Here is a 14,326-nt window from a genome sequence, read left to right as displayed (position 1 = left end):
ACTAGTTTGCCATTTTCATATCTCAATATGCTGTATTTATTTTATGCTACTGTATTTGTGTATGTGAGTTATATATAACTAAACAAAATGAAATCTGTCTCAAGATGTAGACTCTTGTGATAAAAGGCCTTATTAGTCCACAGATTCATGTTGGTGCTTATGTTTCCTGCTACTGAGTAGCATAGTTTATTATTTCTATGATGACTTTATGTCCTGGGGAGGAGGTGGGGCAAGTGGACAGACTGATTATTCTTTCTCCTAGACTCCCTTAGTACACTTTCATACTTGGATAAAGTGCTGGGCATCTGCAGGTAGGCATTAAACAATATTCATAATGTCTTAAGGGAAACAAAACTTTATCTTGATAATGTAATAGTTTGTAATCATTGAATTATCATTAGAGAATGTTTACTGATATTACTATTACCTTTATTCCATGGATTTCTCAGAAACAAAAGGTATGTTAAAGCTTCATTGTTTCTGCTCCTTCTAATGGGTTCTAACTTCACATACTTCTTCATCCCCATTTCCCACCCTCATCATTCCATCAAGGTAGATTCCAGTTCTGAGGTCTTTTGGGTTTCTGTCAGGTTTAATATTCACCATTCTCTGGGTGTGACAGGAGAGACTTGGAGTATTCTCCAGAAATGTGAATGACGAAGGGATAAAGGGAAGCAGGTGAGCAGAAGCCATATTGTTGACCTTTACCCACCACTGGGAGATAATACCATAAAGGAAAAAATAAATAAACAAGCTAGGGAGTTTTAGTGTGTAACTTTATTGAGGAATTCCATGATTTACTGTTCAATATAGAAAGGCTTATCATGTAACTTAGCTGTGCAACTCCCTGATTTACTGTGAAGCACAATGGGGCTTATCATGTAACTATTATATGAGAGTCTTGGCAAAGACATGGTTAGGGTTTTGCAGAGCCCATTAAGAATGACTGACGCTTTTCTCAAATGGACCAAAGCAGACTCTGACAAGCAAACACAATTGTTATTCTCAGCATCTGAAATTCCGGTGTTTTAAATTTATTCAGCACAGATGTTAAGGGTAACTTATATGCCTACTTTATCTTTCTCTCATCATTTTATATCTAAGCTTCTGTTTTATAGTAAATTGCTATATGAGGTTTACTGTTTTATGATTCTGATATCCATTTGGCAGAATTTAAACTCTTGTTAAAAGAGACATTATAGCTAAAGAAGAAGCACATTAAAACACATAAAGCAAGGGACATTTCCATCTCGTGTCAGTTTCAGATTTAAATCCTTCAAAGTCTCCCTGTGCCATTTGGATGAGATCAGAGCCCCGTAGCCAAAGTCATGGGACACTGTAAGTTAAGTCCTTGTCTCCTTCTTGTGATGGGAAGACCACTAAGTGGAAATGGGAATAGCCTCCAAACAAGGACTGTATCCCCAAGTAATATAATGTACTGATTCTTGCTATTCATGAGAAGCCTCCAAACAAGGACTGTATCCCCAAGTAATATAATGTACTGATTCTTGCTATTCATGAGAAGCTAAACAGGGACAATTGAAAAGGTCTTAAGCAATTTATGCCAAAAGAACCATGCCTCTTCAAAGAGTTACCCATGACTTGTTTTTAAATTTCTTGAGCATGGGGACTGTGTCTTATTTTTCTGTGAGTTTCCAGTGTTTAGTACAGTATATGACACCTAGTGAGTGCTCAATAATTTTGAAATATGAATAACGCTGAACTACTTGGAATTTTTCCAGTTTACTGAACTTGTTTATGCCTCCATGTCTTTGCTCACACATTGTCTCTGTCTGTACTTTATGTTTCCGTCTCTATCAGCTGGCTGACTCCCATCCTTGTTCAAGGACTGGGATCAGGGTAATTTGTTCCTGTCCCTCCTCTCTTTGCTCGCATAGGATGTAGTGCAGATCTTTATCACTTATCAAACTAAATTCTAATCAAGTTTACACATCTAACACCTCTTTTCAGTCTTTTGGTTGACAAAACCTAGCACCTAATTTAATTTCTGCCACAAATTGGATGGTCAGTATTATTTCTTTTAATTGAATGAGTGAATGAATGACCATTAATGAATAATGGTCAATGGACCCACCAGTTGTGTCAATAAATAACAAAAATGCTAGAACTCTTTCAAGGAAATCTTTCTTTTAATCAACAGAAAAAAATAGGTCAAAGAATAACATGAAAAATGGGCAGCTAATGAAACAATGAAAAACCTAAGGCTAATGATGTATCAGAGGGAGCATAGCATGGTGGATAAAAGCAGGGATTTGGGAGCAGGACAGCCAAATCCTGATTTCTTATTAGCTGTGAAATCTTAGGCAGGTTACTAAACCTCTTTGTGTCTGAGTTTCTTCATCTGTAAAATGTAGATTATAATCTTACCTGCTTTGTTCAATTATTATGAATATTATATTAAATAGATATAAAGTGCTAAGAAAAGGGCCTAATATAGAAAAAATTATGTGAGTACTAGCAATAATAATAATAATAAATACTCTTCCCAATAGAAAAGTGCCTACCACATAGGAAGCATCATGTAAGTACTAGCTATAATCAATTATCAATACATAATCTTCCCAGTCTCTTTTCAAAAATTTGTTTAGTCATCATGAGTATCCTTGTTTGTGATTTCATTTCCAGTGTTTTCCACATGGACATTAGTTGCTTAAAATTCCATTAATTAGAGATAGAGAGGAAACTCAAGAGATATGTGAAATTTAGGAAGGGAAAATGGAATCTGATATGCTGAATAGTTAATTGAATTATTTAAGCTTGAAGTTTTTAGACTGGAATCCACTAAATTTTGCAGACAGTGATTTTATCTCTGCCTGGAAAATCTGTTCTCTTTCTAATATCTTCTTGATCGAGGTTATGGCATCATAGAAAATGACTGTATTATAGCTACTGCCTTGTGGAAATTTGCCAGTTTTATGGTGGGAAGCTAGTGTTGGGAAATTCCCTGTTACTCTACATAAGAATGAATCAACAGTAAGTTCACTGAAAATCATAACTTGTCAGAACTCTGAATTCCTTAGATGAAATGTAGACCAAGAAAATATGTATCTGTAATTAATTGTATGTACTCTAGCACTTATGGGTTTGCTAAAATAATGCACATAATTCATTAATTTTTCTTAACGACAGCTTTTCTAAGTACTCTTTTCAAGGTTGAGACTATTATCATGATGTTGGCAACCTTAGTTGACTCTAAGCCCACTTTTTCAGATATGCAGAATGAGATAAGACACGTATCTCTTCATCTGCCCCAATCTGTTAACACTAGTTCTCTCCACTGCTTAGACCTGGGACCTCTCCTTGAACTCACACACTTGGTGGTCTCATTCAGTCTCATGGATGTAAATGCCTTAAATACCAAATTTTAATCTCCACTTTTTCTCCCTTGAACTTCAGATTTGTATATCCAATTTGTTACCCTCTATCTCCACTTTGATGATTAATAAACATCTCAACTGACTGTGTTCATAATAAAACTTTCTATATCACCCCTCAAAGCTGATTGAAACTTAGCTTTCCCCTATGTCTCAATGCCAACACCATCTTTCAGTTGCTAAGACCAAAAATCTTAGAGTTATTTTCACTCTTCTATTGCCTTCATGCCCACATCTAAGCTTGCAGCAAATTGTTCTGGCTCTCCTTTTAAAACGTATCCAGAATCCAGCTACATGTCACCACCACCTGTTTTGGCAACCTGATCTATGCTACTAATATTGCCTGCCTGAATTATTTTAACAGCCTCCTAACTGGTCTACAGGCTTCCACCTTGTCTTGCTTTAGTGATTTTCAACTCTGCCGTGAGAGTGATTCTGTTAAAATGCAAGGCAGAACACATCACATTTCCACACAAAACCTTCAAATGAACTTTTTACTGTAGAGTTAAAGCCAAAGCTCTTCTATGGGTATAAGGCCATAGAATCTACCCTCCCTCCATTTGTGAATTTATCTACTAGAAACGTCCTTCTTATTTATTCTACTCTAGCCACACAAGACCTCTTTGCTTCTTGTACGTACCTGCTGGACTTACACCATTACCTGAAACACCCTTCGTGGATAGCACGTGACTCTCTCCCTAATCACTTTCAGACCTATCCAAATAGCCCCTTTTCAAGTCTTACCTGACCATCCTATTGAAATCATTTCCCACATTTTCTCTCCCTTTCCCCCAATTTTATTTTTCTTCATGGCACTTATCTCTTTCAATTAAACTACAGAATTTAACATAAATTTTACTTAGTTTCTGACATACCTTTACTAAGATATAAGCTTTAGGAGGGGTGTGGTTTTTGTCTGTTCTATTCATTACTGTATCTCCCAAACCTAGAATCATGTCTACTCACATTATAAGCATATAGTAAATGAACCTTTGATTTAATCAACCAGGAAAAAGAAATCAGTCAAACAGTAGTAGAACATCATAGATTTAATCACACATTTATCATATTTTATTGGTGCTAATGTTTATATAATACTGTAGAAAGCCAGCCAGTCACCAGAATCTCTGTTTTCCTGTTCATGGTATAGAATCTATACTATAGACTCTACACTTAAAATTGTTGCTGAAACGCAGCGGCCCAACCAGGGATTATAAATCCCAGCTCCCTGTGTCTAGGTATGGCCAAATGATGAATTCTTATCAGTGGAACTTATATGTGTCACTTTCAGTGACTCCCTTTCCTCTTTTTCCTCCTTCCTCCATAGGACCGCAGCATAGAGTGAGAAATACACTTTTACAACAGTGTTAGAATATTTTCAGTTTTAGTTCATTATTATTATTATTATTTATGTATTTGGAGATAGCTTTGTGTAGTGTGAGGAGGTTTTAGTTTGAAGTTTAGGGTGATTGTTTTTCTTTTTGAAGGGGTAATGGAAAAGAAATAAGCAAAGAAGAGATGGACCAATGATGAGATAAGAGGAGGTATGGAATATGACCACCAAAGGCGGCTCCTCTTTCCTGGTTATGAATCTTTACTCATCTCATGTCTGTCTTGAAGAAATACAAAAAAAAAAAAAAAAAAAAAAGAAGAGAGATAACAAGTGTATGATCTGAAAAGAGATATCTGTGTGTTAGGTAACCATTGCTGAGAGATAAAACCAAGAAAACCAATTAGATCTCTAAGCTTTAGAGGAAAAGGTCTTGTCCAAAGATTTAATATTTCTAACTTCAACCCTTAGTGCCTTCCTTTTCTTATTGATCTCTGATAGTCTCTGGCACTCTTTCTTTAACAGTCACCCCAGCAACCCTATATCCCAGCAGATCTAAGAATTCTTTTTATGTTTTACACATAACTTAGTTGGGGAAAACAAGGCAGCTGGGATTCCTAACATGAAGAGATTTTCTTTTAAAAGGGCTAGTTGTACTCTTTAGAACAAAAATATTGGACTCAGGATGGAGGTCAATAAAAATTGCAACCTACTTTTAAATTCACTCTTCCTCTTTGGGGTTTCCAAACACCATAATACCTCCCAGGTACTGTGAAGTTCACTGACAACAATGTTTCTGCCTAGTTCATCAGATTTTGTCCATTGCCTATGCCATAATGTTTGTCGAGGTTATTATCAATTTTGAGGTTCAAGAAATGAGGGAAGGGAAAAGCACAAGTTGGGGTTTGGGGAATGGAAAGAAGAATTTCAGCTGCCTGTAAGTCATTTTTAGTAATTTTAAAGTAATATCCAGGAGACTCCAAGCAGAAATTGATCAAGCTGTTGAAATATTCTGGGTAATATTATATTTTATAATAATAAACAACAGAATGAAATGAAATCTTATTAGAGTTTAACTGAACTTATAGAGTTTAATTAATTTATGAGATTAAAAACTTAAAATACAAGGCAAATTCTGAAAATATGAAAGCCTGGACAAGACTAGAAAAGAAGAATAAGTACTATGTAATTTCTCTACAATTACAATTCCAAGATGATGTATCATTTTTTATTTCCCAGAATTGATAACTCATGTAAGGATTGTGCAGCTCCAGCCAATTCAACTTAATTGATAAGTTGCCCATTTTGCTTTTCAACTAGTTGTTTAGTTACTGTGAAGACAACATTTGATGTCCAAATTAAATATGGAAGTCTTTGTGTCCTTCATTCATTCCTCGTTTCATTTCCCTAGTAAACCCCAGTAAGCTTTACAATAGGACTAGAACTAGGAAAAATTAGGACCTGAACATTTACTCCTTAGTTAATTAGGTTATTTCTCTCAAATTTGATTTGTACAATATATCCTGATTTTTTGGGGGGGGGGATGCTTTTGGAACTATATAGTGTATAGTGTATATAGTATATAGGCGTATACAGATGGAAAAAAGTTGGAAAAAAAGAAAATGGGGAAAAAGGAAAAATAGAAAAGTAGAGAGGTTGAGAAGAAAGGTTTCATTGACAGTCTGATTTCAGATAAACCTGGACTCAAATCCAGTTTATGAACTGATTGATTTTGGTAAGTTATTTGCCATATGTAAACCATAATTTGTCATAATATATTGTGAATATACAATGATAATGCATGTTAAGCACTTGTTATAGAGCTTTGCAATCAATTTAAATTATTGCTATTTCCACTGTTATTATGGTGAAAAGTAAAACAGAGAAAAATATTTTGCACCGTGGTGCATCAAATTTAAAAAAGATGAGAAGCAGAAAACTCTTTCCTCCTCACTCTTGTTCTTCTGTTTTCAACATTCTGCACTCTTCCTCCTTTTTTTCTTCCTTCCTTTTTTTCTGTCAAACTCCCAAACCCTGTGATTATATAGCTCTAAAGATCATCACAGTTCATTCCTGCTCTTTGAATTACATACACATTCACTAAATTGCAAAAATATATTTCATCTTTTTAATATATACCTTCTTCTCTGTTTTCAAATCCTAACAAATTTCCAGATTATTGCATCTCCTTGATACTATCTTGATTTTACTCGGTTTAAAATGTCATAGTTGGAATAGCCTTGGTTTCCCTACAGATATGTCATTCCATTATTCAAAATTATCCAGTGATTCATCATATGAAGTCAAAACTTCTCATGAGGACACCAAGGCTCTCAAGATGTTATATTTAGTTTTCATTTATTCTTATTCTTTCAAGGTCATCTTGGTTAATTGGTTTACTCAGCTTGCTTCAATGAGTGCAGAATCTTAGACTGTTATTTTTCTTTCCTCCCTTAACTACTTCATTTTCTTCTACTACTTTACAACAATCTTCTGTAATAACAATGCCCATTGCACCCCTTCTCCAGCCTAGACAGAATCTCTTTTTAATGCTGAACCTTCTTAACACTCCTCTTGTGAAATCACGCTCAAATTCTTTTTTAAAAAAATTTCAATCAAAGTTTGCCATCTGGCCAATCTTATATTGCACAGACCGACTAATGTAGTGTAACAAATACAGTAGTGCTTACTAAGTAGTCTGTGTGCTCCCTGTTTCTCCCAGCAGCCCTTGTAGTTAGGTTGAGGTTGGATGATTAGCTCTGGTTAGGAAGGGAAATGATGGAGGTCTAGACTACTGAGAGGCAGGCCCTGGAATCTACTTGTTGGGGGTAGCAGCATCACAAGATATCTGCATCAGTGTCATCCTGAGTCCCTTAGTGGCCCCATGTGCACCTACCCCCAACCAGAGCTGTACATGTAGCATGAGTGAGAAATGTATGCTTTTTGTGTACAGTGGCTAAGATTCCTGAGTAAAAATATTTCCCCAGCATATCCTAGCCTACCTTGGTTAATACCCTTGACTAATTAGGCCCAATGGTAATTAACTGAATAGGACTAAGCCAGCAATACAGGTGGTTGCGTGGATTAACTGGCTATAGGCCTTTATTTCTCAGATAGTAAAATTATTTCTAGAAATTTTGACTTTCTTTATCAACAGCATCAGAAGAAACATTAATAAAAGTGATGGTAATTGTACACAACTTTCCGGTATTACATCGCCATGAACAGTACATTATTGCCAATAGTGAGATGGCGCTGTTGGTGGCTTTTGAACATTTTCGATTTTAAGGTAAACAGCAGGTGCATTGGCTAGTGTCTGTCCCATCTACTTGTTAATACCTTAATATATTGTGTATTAGTTTCATTTTTTTCATAGTATCCTTTAAAGTTTTTCATATTTGACCTAAGTTCTAAATAAAAATGTGTGATTTGCAGATGCTACTATATCATTTTCATCTTTTAGTGCGCTGCCTACTTTCACTTCAGAAAAAAAAATGAAATCAACTCTCTTTTCTTTGATTCTTCAAGCTTAATTGGAATGGAGCACTCATGCTCAAATTAAGGGACTTTCACTTAACTATTCTGCCTCATTTAAGAAAAAAAAGCCTTGTTAGCTAAGCTAAGACATGATATTTGTGAATCCATAACTGGAAAAGCGTCCATCACACAGCTGCAAAGCACAATAGGTATTTTGGTAAAGTTATATCTGTCTTAGGGATCTGCAGTATGAGAAAAGAAGATGCAAAAATAGGATCCACTAAATCAAAACCAGCCTTTGGTTAACTACACCTTTCCTTTCTTTCTTACTTTTCACTAATAAGGCACTAATAAGCTACTAGAAATTTTGTCAATATGAAAAATCCCACCAAATATTCAAAAATGTAGTCACATTAAATAGTTCTGTCCTCTGAGTCCACAAAATGTATCTGGTTCTCACAGAAATATTTAATTACCGTAGGAAGGGATATATCTGAAACTCAGAGTAATTATATGATTTTTGACAAGTGTCTAACTGTAGACAGGGCAATTTTGTATTGATTTTTATCTCAGCAACATATATTTTAGAAAATTCTTAAAGGAAAATGTTCTGGATATGCTTTTTTTTTTTTTTTTTTTGTTTTGTTTTGTTTTTTTAAGGGAACGCTATTTATTTATTTATTTATTTATTTATTTAGGCTGTGTTGGGTCTTCGTTTCTGTGCGAGGGCTTTCTCTAGTTGTGGCGAGCGGGGCCACTCTTCATCGCAGCGCGCAGGCCTCTCACTATCGCGGCCTCTCTTGTTGTGGAGCACAAGCTCCAGACGCGCAGGCTCAGTAGTTGTGGCTCATGGGCCTAGTTGCTCCGCGGCATGTGGGATCTTCCCAGACCAGGGCTCGAACCAGTGTCCCCTGCATTGGCAGGCAGATTCTCAACCACTGCGCCACCAGGGAAGCCCTGGATATGCTTTTAAAAGGTAGATATTTATTGCAAACAAGAAGGAGAGAAAGAATCTCTCCTCGTAAACCTGGTCAAGCAGATTACTGGGTTATCAAAGTGAAGCTCTGATCTGAAGCAGAAATGTTTATTGTTATTTTATAATGGAAAGAGTTTGGATTTGTAAATAGACACACCAGCTTCTTGACTCTTGGTTAGTCACCCTATCCTGACACTTAAGTGCCATCTTTGACACTTTGGTCTCCTTCATGCCTCATATATAATCTGTTCTATTCTTTATATATATTTCAAATGTATACACATCTTTGTACCATATAATCACAAGCTTGTCTCACCTGGATGCTGGCAGAATTTCCTTGACTGATTAAAAACATCCATTCTGACTTTCCTCTGATCCACTCTCCAAATTATAATTGAAACAAGTATCATTGCATCACAACGCATTTTTTAACCACTCAATGGCTTTAGATTCCTTTTGGAATAAAGTAAAAATGCCTTAATGAGTCTAAAAATACAATCTGGCCCCTGTACACCTGGCCTTGCTTCTACTCAGTCTTCCTCTCACTCTCTTCACTGCAGCCATATTGGCCATTTTAAAGGATCTTCTGTTTCCCCATGCTGCCTTATGTACCACAGGGCTTTTGTACATGGTGTTACCTCTGTCTGGAATTCCATCCTTTCCTGCCACTCCTATCCCCCAGCCAACCACAATATGCACACACTACCTTCAATTAATGCTCACTTGTGCTTCAGAACCCAATTTAGTCGCTGCTTTTTCATTTCACATGTTACGCCCTGTATCTCTCTTGTATGCCACTAATCACAGTTGCAGTAGCACATTTCTTCATATGAATAATTGATTAATATATGCCTCTCAGTTAAACTCTATATTACATGAGGGTAAATCCTGCCCGCTTTTTCATTTAGTCCTGGCTCATAGTCGGTAGACAATAAATATGTGTTGAATGAATTAATGAATCTTTAGAAATAAGTCTCAGCTTGCCTATCTGTAAACCCCTCAAGTCTGTTGTAAGGATTAAATGAAATACTGTACTCACAGTGCCTAGCATACCTTATGGTTTCAATAAATTATAGCTACAGTAATAATAAAAATAAGATGACCATATATAATTTCCTCCTCTCTTAAAAAGCAACAAAGAGTCAGTCTATAGAGAAAATGATTGTTGTCTTTTTTCTTTCTTTCTGTTGAATTTTTAGTGAACCAATAGATCAACTCCCTTTTATCCAATATAGGTTCTGAGGTAGACAGCAGGTAAGGCAGGTGGAAATAAAATTATCAGCTTTACTACTGATAAAACAGATACTGGAGAGTATAGTTTAATTCCAAGGCAATAACAGACCTCCCAATACTCCACCTCAGAATGAGGCTGACATTGCCAGTCATAGACATCATCATCATCAGACAACTGCAAGCCTTCCAGCTTCTCCAGGAGCAGGGCCTCTACCGCCAAGTTAACAGCATGGCATCAAGCAGACTGGAGAACATACATTCTGTAGACAGCAAATCACAAAAAAACATGAGGATGTGGCTGAGCCACATATGCCCAGTTCTTATACCCAGATTTACCTGTTGGATAAGTCACACCCCTTTCCATGGAGTTGAGTAAGTGAGAAAGTTGGGAGAAAGACGAAAATAACTCTAATGGACTCTATGACTCTGATGGAAACCCTTCCATGTGAAGAGACATCAGGAATGGAGACGAAGTATTAGATTTCTTCCTTTTAATGTATTATATTAGATACAAATGTTGTGCACCTTCTTAAGGTTCCTCAACTGTTTCTTTTCTTTCTCTATCTTTTTTATTGCTTCAACTATACCAAATTGACTCTCATCCTTGATGGGGCCAGCTGAGAAAACTCAGAAGTTCAGGAGAATTTGCTTCCAGTGTGTTAAATCTTGATTATTGGAAAGTGAGAAACAGGCAGATGTTTCTTTCCTTTCTCCCACTTGTGGACTGCTCTGAGATGTAGTTTCTCCTTGTCAACTCTTTGGAGAAGTCCTGTATAATGAGGAAATGATACATGTTGAACCATAGTGATGCATTCAAGCACATTATTGCTTTGACGTTTTCCGTGACTCATTTCCCCATTTTTTCTTCACCCTCAACACCCTTGGTCAGTACCTTCCAGTCCAAGCATCAGCACTTTAATTCTTGCCCAGGCTTTACTTTCTATAGGAGCTATTCTAAAACAGGCATGGAATTTGAAATGAAATTTATGATAAAGTTCTTTTTTAAAGTCTTTGTACATAAATGAGGGACTGCCGGGCATTCCCCCGTTATCTGCTCTCCCCTTCCTCTATGCTAATAAGACTTTAGCTGAGCACATTTCCCAGACTCCTCTTAAACTAGCAGTGGCCATGTGACAAGGTTTTGGCCAATAGAGTGTGAATACAAATGATACTTATAACTGTGGGTTCCTATACTTAAAAGAGTCTGTCCTCCCCTTTCTTTTTCCTCCCCCCATTAGCTGAAATCTGAATATGATGACTGAGTTGGATCAGTTCTCTTAGATCAGAAGATGGAAACCCTGTGTTAAGGATGGTAAAGCAAGACAGAAGGAACATGGGCATTCCATGCAGTGAGCCATCAATCAGACTTGAACTGTCAAAGCTCAACTGCTAAGTGAAAGAAATAAACTTTAATTTTGCTTACATAATAGTTATTTGGGTCACAGTGGAGCAGCCAATCCTGTTTGTATACATTATATTTCATTTTTAATTACTTATTAAAGTGAAGTAATTAGAGATACAATTTTTTTTTTTTTAAAAGAATTCTAATCCATGGAGCTGAGTAGGAGCATTTAGAAGAAGGTCAAGCAAACTTCTTTTTCAGGAAACATTTCAAGAAATTGCTCAAAGTTCTTGCTCACAAAACATTTCCCAGCCAGTTTTATATGCTGCAGATAGAATATTGAGCACACGGGCCAGGTCCTATGAGATCTGGGGCTGTGTAAATTTTGTGTGGCTTCATAATTAACACCCACAGTAAGTTTATAAGCTGTGAAAATGAGTGCTGTCTTCGCTGTGGAGAAAAGCATTGTTGTGGTTTCTAAGATATGGGTACAACTGAGAGGGTATGAAGAATAAATCAGAGAAGAGGAAAATGAAGCAGTGTGCTCATGGACTAAATATTGAACAAGCAGAATTTTTAGGGAGTCATCAGAAAAGCATCTTTAATTTTCTCTGTCAGTAACCCTGTAAATGTCCTTGGTGTAAGTTGCCCACATCTTGCCACAGGATAGAAACTTGGGCAATCTCATAAGTTTTCTCATAATATCCGGGTGATAAAAGACCCTGTTGTCTCTTTAAGTATAGTCACAATTCAGCAGTTATAAAGTGTCTAATCCAGTATTAATCAACACCTCAAACCCAATCCCCTTTCCCCCCAACTTGGGACCGGCTAAGGTAGGCTACAGGCCTTCAGCGAGGAGGGTGCAGTTGGCCTCCTCACTTGTTTTCACTCTCCTCAGCCCTTCTCACTATCTGCTCTGTCCTCCATCATGGTTTTAAAATGGCCATCAGGAAAATACTTCAGTTTTGAAAGGTACCATCCTAAGATGACTTCATAGCCTCTGGACTTGGCTGATGTTTAATACTGACTCTTTCTGTCATGGAAGCTTTTGTGGTTTCATTGGAGGCTGCCATAGTTCCCTCCCCAGCTGTGACTCTTGAGATGGCCAGTGCTTCTCATATGAATGGCTGCCCCTAGTCCACCTTTAGCGACCATCTCTGATAATATACATGACAGCTTCATACTCCCGGGGCCACATTGCCCTAGAAAGTCACTTTCTAAATCAGAAGCCCATTTAATACAACCACTGAGGGTAAGTCTCCAGGATTTACCCTGACACAGTAAGAAACTATTCTTCATCCTTATCTTACTCTCTGATCAAATATTTTAAATGGAATACAATAAATTCAATAGCTCTTTGCTGAATGAATGAATGAATGAATGAAAAGCTTGTTCTTCTAAAATATAATCTTCCTGAACTCTGACCTTCTATAGGAAAATTTCTTTTTACAGCCATAATCTATTAGCCTTTCTTCTGGTCCATTGATAAGACCAATCAACCATCAATTAACCATCAAGTATTTGCTCAGCATGTGCTTTTTAGTATCAATTTTCTAGCTGTTTTAAAAAATATAGATGTTGTTTATGTTGTGGTTTACCAGCATAGTTAATTTACAGTTTAACTTGGCAATCAAGACTAACCAGAAAAGATAGTCTAAAAATGATGCTGTGTATAAAAGGTGTGGAAGTCACTGTAAAAATAATAATCCTCACAAGACACAAATGAGGGGGCCGCTATTTTCCCCAAAAACTCTAAATTTATCTTATATCAGTTGCCTTACTCCCTTATATTCATACTCCCAGCTTCATACTTATTTGTTAATTTTACTACATTCAGGTATGGAGAGAGAATCAAAGAGTAAGAGAAAGAAGAAGTAGAAGAAGAAGGAGGAGGAGGAGGGGTCATATGGCCACTGCTAATTTAAGCTTGGAAAATGTGCTCAGCTAAAGTCTCATTAACATGGAAGAAGGGGAGAACAAAAATGAGGGGAGGAAGACAGAGAGCTATTTATGGCTTATCAGAACCTATGTGCAGTGTGTGTGTGTGTAAATTAAAATTTCCAAAATGAGAATAAAGTGCTGTGGGTTTTTTTTTTCTTCCACCATCTGTAAACATGGAGCAAGATTCATTTTTAAGAACTTTCGAATGAAAATGGTTGAGTAACAAAGTAATTAATGCCCAAAATGCATTCCCTGATCATACTTATCAGAAGAACATCCTAGAAAATGTTTTGCTTGTGTAATTCTCCTTCTTTTCCCTTTGAAACAGTAATCATTGTTGCTAACTGAGGCTCCTGCAAGCATGCTGTGCTTTTGTCTGACCAGGGCAGCCTGTCTCACGTTTGTCTCCTGCAACCAGCTGGGGTCAAAGGAATGATGATCTAGTGGTCACCTTTTTCCCCCCTATTCCTTACCTTCTACCACAACTCATACAGGTTAAAGTTTAGGGCTTCACTGGAGTTTGGGTATTCATGACACCTCCAAACATATTTAAAAAATTAGGAAGAAACATGATGGAAAAACATCTCAAAATTCCTTTTTAAGAAAAATATAATTTATGTTTACCAATTTTG

The 14,326-nt window shown here is 36.7% G+C and overlaps 1 long non-coding RNA gene across 1 annotated transcript in view; it reads right to left on the bottom strand.

Moving 5' to 3' along the window:
* Nucleotides 1-9,165: 9,165 nt before the first annotated feature.
* LOC309626487 overlaps nt 9,166-14,326 on the bottom strand; it is a 32,037-nt gene continuing 26,876 nt past the window's right edge. Inside the window, exon 3 of the long non-coding RNA XR_014243231.1 lies at nt 9,166-11,180. This is a non-coding gene — a long non-coding RNA (uncharacterized lncRNA). The remainder of the gene's footprint in view (nt 11,181-14,326) is intronic.

The sequence above is a fragment of the Balaenoptera borealis genome, assembly GCF_965194805.1.
Source record: "Balaenoptera borealis genome assembly, chromosome: 1".
Classification (NCBI taxonomy): Eukaryota; Metazoa; Chordata; class Mammalia; order Artiodactyla; family Balaenopteridae; genus Balaenoptera; species Balaenoptera borealis.
Note: the sequence above shows the minus strand (reverse complement) of the source record. Positions and strands in the feature narration are given on the sequence as shown.